Source organism: Panthera uncia, chromosome A2, assembly GCF_023721935.1.
Source record: "Panthera uncia isolate 11264 chromosome A2, Puncia_PCG_1.0, whole genome shotgun sequence".
Classification (NCBI taxonomy): domain Eukaryota; kingdom Metazoa; phylum Chordata; class Mammalia; order Carnivora; family Felidae; genus Panthera; species Panthera uncia.
In genome coordinates this window covers 39,588,305-39,594,709 of record NC_064816.1, presented here as the reverse complement: position 1 = coordinate 39,594,709, position 6,405 = coordinate 39,588,305, and positions in this window count along the sequence as shown.

The following is a 6,405-nucleotide window of genomic DNA, read 5'->3' as shown; positions in this document are numbered from 1 at the left end:
AATATGTGAGAATTTGATTTGTCTTAACAGTATTTACTTACTGTTATACATATTATTACATGTACACTGTTATAGATTATATATATAATGTATATCATTATATATACTTCACATACAGTGAATATGCAACTTGAAATGAATGATTCACCTTTTTATTTTTCCATATTTCAAAATAGATTATTATAAGATTAAACTTACCTTAGTTGTGGGGTAGGCGTGACCCAGGGGGAAAAATTCATCAAAGGCTTAGATTATTTCTTCCGAGTACTTGTGGTAACTGGAAAAGACACGTCCACACATGGATAATGTTACATTGTAAATCAGCAAATGATTGAGCTCAAAGTGAGAAGGAGCCACTCAGTGCCTTTAAACGTTTTAGTTGGAGTTAGACAGACTTAGGCTTGAATGTTGATCCCAACACCTAATGACCTTAGGCAAGTTACTTGACTTCTCCTGAGCCTTAGTTTCCTCATCTGCTAAAACAAGTACAGTGGTAATACCTATCTCACAGAGCCACTTAATAAGCGTAGCCGTTGGCATGAAGCGATTACTCAATGAGAGCTAATAAACACAGTAATAATAGCTAGAAGGACACTATAGGGCAAAAATGACTACATGAGTCCAGATAGTTCATTAATTCAGTTATTCTGTGACTATGCTCTAAGCTCTTGCTATACTTCTTAATATTTTTTTTAGTATTTATTTTTGAGAGACAGAGTGTGAATGTGGGAGGGGCAGAGAAAGAGGGAGGCACAGAATCTGAACCAGGCTCCAGGCTTTGAGCTGTCAGCACAGGGCCCGCCATGGGGCTCCAACTCACGGACAGCCAAAGTCAGATACGTCACTGACTGAGCCACCCATGTGGTCAGAGCTCTTGCTATATTGAAGGCCCGGGCTGGTCTCCCTGGGCAGAGCACAGTTGTGTCAGCATGGTGAGAATGGCTAGTTAACCACATAACCTCCCTTGTGTGAAGTTGTTGGTAGCAGGCTGCTGTACAGCCTGAAACTATACCTCGTACCCTCCTTTGCGCCTCTTTGTGTCCACGTGACTAACTCTTGTCAATGGAATATCAGAGGAAGTGTGACTTGTCATCTAGTCCTTTAAAGAAGCAAGTGTACTTCCTTCACTGTTTCTTTCCTGTGTCTTGGCTGGTTGCAGGAGACTCCCAAGCTAGAAGGGAGCAGTCACAAGATGGACAGAGCCTTGATCCTTGAAGAACGATACAGACAAAGCTTCCCACGTTGGACTATTATGTAAAGAGAACATTTACAGTTTTGAGCCATTGAAATTTAGGGATTCGTTTGTTATAGTAGACAGTGCTCCTCCTAACTAATATAATCAGATAGCACTTTGCCCTAAGTCACTTTAGAGCCTATACGAATACACATATGGCAGCAGGTTGCCTTATTATTGTGAGCTGATAGGAGTGTCTGAGCAGGGCAAGCCCTTTAGTGTTTTGAGACCTTATGGCCATAATAAGACAGCCATTACTTCCTTTTTCCTCTTTTTTGCCTTTAATTTCCCCTTGATTAGAGAGACATGAAAGGAATCTACAGATTCACATGTTTCACTTTTATTTCTGTTCCTACTACTCACCCTCCTATTGGTGAAACTCCAGGCCAGTTTGAGAATTCTTCACCACACATAATGAAACTGTCTACCACCTTTCCTGTTTCTGTTCACTCTGCCATGCTGGTGTGTGGCACACTGAAACTGGTTCAAGATTTAATGAAAATTTGAAATAAAATAGAGGGATCTAAGAGTTCAGATTTTTCTAGACTGTGAATATAAAATGACATCAAATTAACTTTTAATGGCTTATTTAGAATGACTCAAACCTTATCTTAAAATAGCCCTTGCAAACTATTTATGTCTTACTTTTAACTGATCCAGAAGAAGTCTTTTAAAAAATGTAAATACCATTTCTAGGAAATGTTTGAGGTCTTCCTCTAGTCAGCTTTAAGTCCGCTTCTTCTAGTATTGTTAAAAACTTTCCCCCTGGTGGTTTGGCAAAATGTGTCCTATAATTTGCCTCTATGAACTTTTCATGACTTTTCTTAGCTGTCAGGTGGCATACACAAATCAACATTTATGTCTCATGTGTCAGTGCATTTCAGCTGATCCAGGCCAGGCTCAGCTGGTGGGCCCAGTAATGTTGGTTTGGCTCTTGTACACATGTGGGAGCTGGCAGGGGGTCAGCTGGGCTTGGATGGGGTTACTCAGATCTCTTCCACTTGTTTCTCTTCCTTCTCTTGGGAGCAGTGGGCCATCCCGGGAACATCCTCTTCTTGGCAATGACAGAAGCACAAAAGCATAAACTCAATCTTGCAAATAATTTTCAAGCTCTGTTTGCATCATGACTGATGACATCTTGTTTGCCAAAGCAAGCCATATGATTAAATCCAGGTTCAAAGGATCAAGCAATACACTCATCCTTTTCCTGGAAAGACCTGCATGATTACATGGCAAAGGCAGGTCCTACTAAAATTTAGTGCTTGGACCTTTGTTGGGGGAGGGGGGCGGAGGGGGCGGCGCCTGGGTGGCTCAGTCGGTTAAGCGTACGACTCTTGGTTTTGGCTCTGGTTATGATCTCCCCGAGTTCGAGCCCTGCATCAGGCTCAGTGCTGACAGTGCAGAGCCTGCTTGGGAGTCTCTGTCTTGCTCTCTCTCTCTCTGCTCCTCCCCCACTCACACTGTCTCTTTCTCAAAATCAATAAATAAACCTAAAAAAGATGATTTAAAATTTAGTGCTTGAAATTTCTGGAAATCCAGAAGGTAAAGTATTGATTATTGCCTATTATTTACCTATTGGTAAATTGCCTAAGGCAGTTTGCCATAACTGGGAAATTCAAGCTCTTTTCTTAAACACAAACATTTTCCATTTGAAGCAAACTCTTTTTTTTATTAATGTTAAAGAAAAAAGATATGTCCTTAACCAGAAAAAGTTACCTAGGAAGCAGCAAAGCAGTATTTTTCAGGGAATTTTTGGTGTTAAAATTTCAGCCAATAGCAAAATTTATCTTTCAAAGAGCATATGTAAATATGTATTCATAAATTTATTCTTTCAACAAATATTTGTGGCACTAATAATGTATAGAAAGCCCAAATGCTTTTTAAGGACAAAATGTTAATAAGATAATGACTCTGCATTTTTAGATGAATCTGAGTCAGAAAAATGACCCCTCCCAGAACCACCACCGACATAATTCATAACAGTACAGAAATCCAACAGGGAAAAGGACTTTTAAGATTTGTTTTGTTCTATTTAATATGGTTCTCATCACAACTTGGACCAAAGAGCAATGTGTACCATTAGATATGTAACTTAGTGTTAAAATGTTTGCTAATAATCAATGATATTGGATTTATATGGGATTTGCCACAGGGCTCTGTTAAACTGGAAGATAGGAGCCAAATAGAAAGGCGGGCAAGTATTAAAATTTACACAGTGAGTTGAAATGAGCTCTGTATAGAAAACAGCAGCAGACCTGAGACCACTATCCTTAGAAAAGACTGCTTACAATGTTGGCCCTTGACTGGCCTCTGAGAAAGGAGATATTAAAAGATTTTCCACCATGCCTAGAACTGATAAGCCTCTCTTACTGTGCCTAAACTGTTTATGCAAACAGTATGATTTCTGCTGCACACTGACTTTTCTTCAGTGAGTTTGGAATTCTGGTACCTACCCGGCAGCATATGCCTTTGTGACCAACGCCTGGTAAAAACCGTGGGCTGTGGGTCTGATGAACTTCCCTGATAGACAATATTTTCCATATGTTGTTACAACTCGCCGCTGGGAATTCAAGCAAGTCCCGTGTGACTCCACTGGGAGAGGGCTCTTGGGAGCTTGTGCCCACTTTCCTAAGGGCTTCACCCTGTGAGCCTTTGCCTTTTCTGACTGTGCTCTGGATCCTTTTGCTGTCATAAATCATGGCTATGAGAACCACTGTATGCTGAGTCCTGGGACTCATCAAAACTGTGTGTGGTCTTGGGGGCCTTTAACCGAAGTGTAATCTTCTATTTCTTTGTTCTTAGCTTCCAAAAGTGACAGTTTCATCCTTTCTTTTTTAAATTTTTTTAAATGTTTATTTATTTTTGAGAGAGACAGGCAGAGCATGAGTGGGGGAAGGGTAGAGAGGGAGGGAGACACAGAATCCAAAGCAAGCACCGGGCTCTGAGCTGTCAGCACAGAGTCTGACACCGGGCTAGATCTGACCTGACCACGAGATCATAACCTGAGCTGAAGTCAGTGGCTTAACCAACTGAGCCACCCAGGTGCCCCTCTTCCTTTCAATGGAGATTTACTGGGCACCTGCTAGGCAATAGTCTTTGGGCTAAAATCTGGGAGTAAATTTGTGAATAAGACCTACATGGCACTGACCTTTGTGGAGCTTTGATTACTGAGTTGAAATAATACAAAACAAATTTATTTTTAGCATGTCCTTCCTACCCATCCACCCCCCCCCCACTTTTTTTTCTTTGCTATCATGGTAAACATGCCAACCAGTTACAGAGCAGTAAATAGAGGACCTGACACCTGAACAGAACATTTCAGTGAAATTTAGTGCTTGGCTTTTCTGTTTTCCCCTGGAAAAAAAAATAATTATATAAATAGGGGTATAATATGAATTTAAAACTCCATAAAGGTCTAAAGGCAATAATTAGATAAGCATTGTCCTGTTATGTAGGATGATGCTAAAATGGTTACTGTGTATTTTCATAACCAAGTTTTCCAGAGTGCTCCAAGGACTCCACTTACAAGAGAAAATAACAGATGTCATACATGTATTATAACTGGAAACTCTGCTGCTATGAATTCTGACAGCAAGTTTCAATAATGAATTTGTAAGTAGAAACAAAACATACTGGGTATTGTAATTGATTTTTTTAAAGCAACTTCAGTGTTCTTGAAATAATTAGGTCAGATGTAATATTCGAAATATAAGTGTGAGTTTCAAAAGGGATCAAAGGACGAAGTGAAAAATGGTGGCATTATTCCCCCTTTGGAATGAAAACAAAATTGCAGTGACATATTGGAAATTTAAATTGCTTGCCTCCTTCAGCTTTATACACAGTTCTTCTGGGTGCAAATCAGCCTCCAGTTTTTATTTTAAGATGTTCTTAGAACATATGAACCAGATTAAGTTAGCTTCCATCTGCACAAAAGTGGGAAGATTTCACTGCCTGTTGTATCGACCGGCAAATATTTTCTCTTCTTACATCAACTTCTGCTGGGAGATTGGAAAGAAAAAAAAAAAAAAAAACAAAACAAAAAAAAACTAGATGGAGGAGAAAGAAGTGCCACCATGATCTAATTTCTTTCAATTACGTTGGGTCTTACTGGAGTATACGTCTTATATTTTATGGGCACCCATTCATCTCCTGTGCTTTGCTGCCTTTGTAATCTCATCATTAACAATGTGAGAGAAGAGTAGGTCTTCAGATTTAGCCATGGCTGTGATTTCTTCATGGCTGCCAGCATGGCAGGGGGTGGATTGGCTTTTGTTATGAATCATTTGTGCGCATGATTTAATACATGTTTGGGCTTTAAGTCTGGCTTTGATTTTTAAACATTTGACAGATTGAGTCGATCTTGCATGAAAGTAAGTAAAATGCAGTGTACCCTCAAATATCTCCTTAAGCATGGGTTTTTCAGCCATGTAATCATTTGAGGTCATGGCTTTGCTGAAGTCACAATCATTTTGAATTAGAATTTAACCTATGCTTGTTGCCCAAAATCTTAAATAGAAAGAACTGTGAAGAGAGTTTGAAAAAACATTGAGTTAAGAAGCATTGAAAATGTTAATTTAGTGACAAAGTTGAGTTTAGCCTCAGAAGGATATGTGTATAAACCTTGGGATTCTTTATGTTGTACACGCTTGAGGAGGTTAATCACTTTCAAGAACTTATTTCTTCATTTGTAAAATGAGGCTAAAAAAAGGATTTGCCTCCTGAACTGTTTTTTTTAACATTAAATGGCATAATTCTTGGCACCCGATTATCTCAGTGACTCAATAAATGTCACCTATAGCATATAGTGTACTTTTTTTGTAGTAACATACATAAAGAAAAGTGCCCAAAACCTAATGTGGTAGGTCAGTAAATTTTCAAAAAGTGAACACTTCAGGGTGGATGGCCCTGAGATCAAGAACCTGGCTGTTATTACTGTTCCTTCCAGAAACTACTTCCCATCACCACACGGAAATAATTATTACCCTGACTTCTTGTCATCACACTTCTTTTGCTTACTTTTGAACTTCGCCTCCTGATTCTTTCTGGTTTTCTACAGGTACTCTCGTGTTACCTGTGAATAAAGATGGATTCTTCCTTCCCAACTCTTGTCTATTCCCCTTGATATGCCCCGATTCGAGACACCCCCCCCCCCCCCACTGTGTGGTGATGGG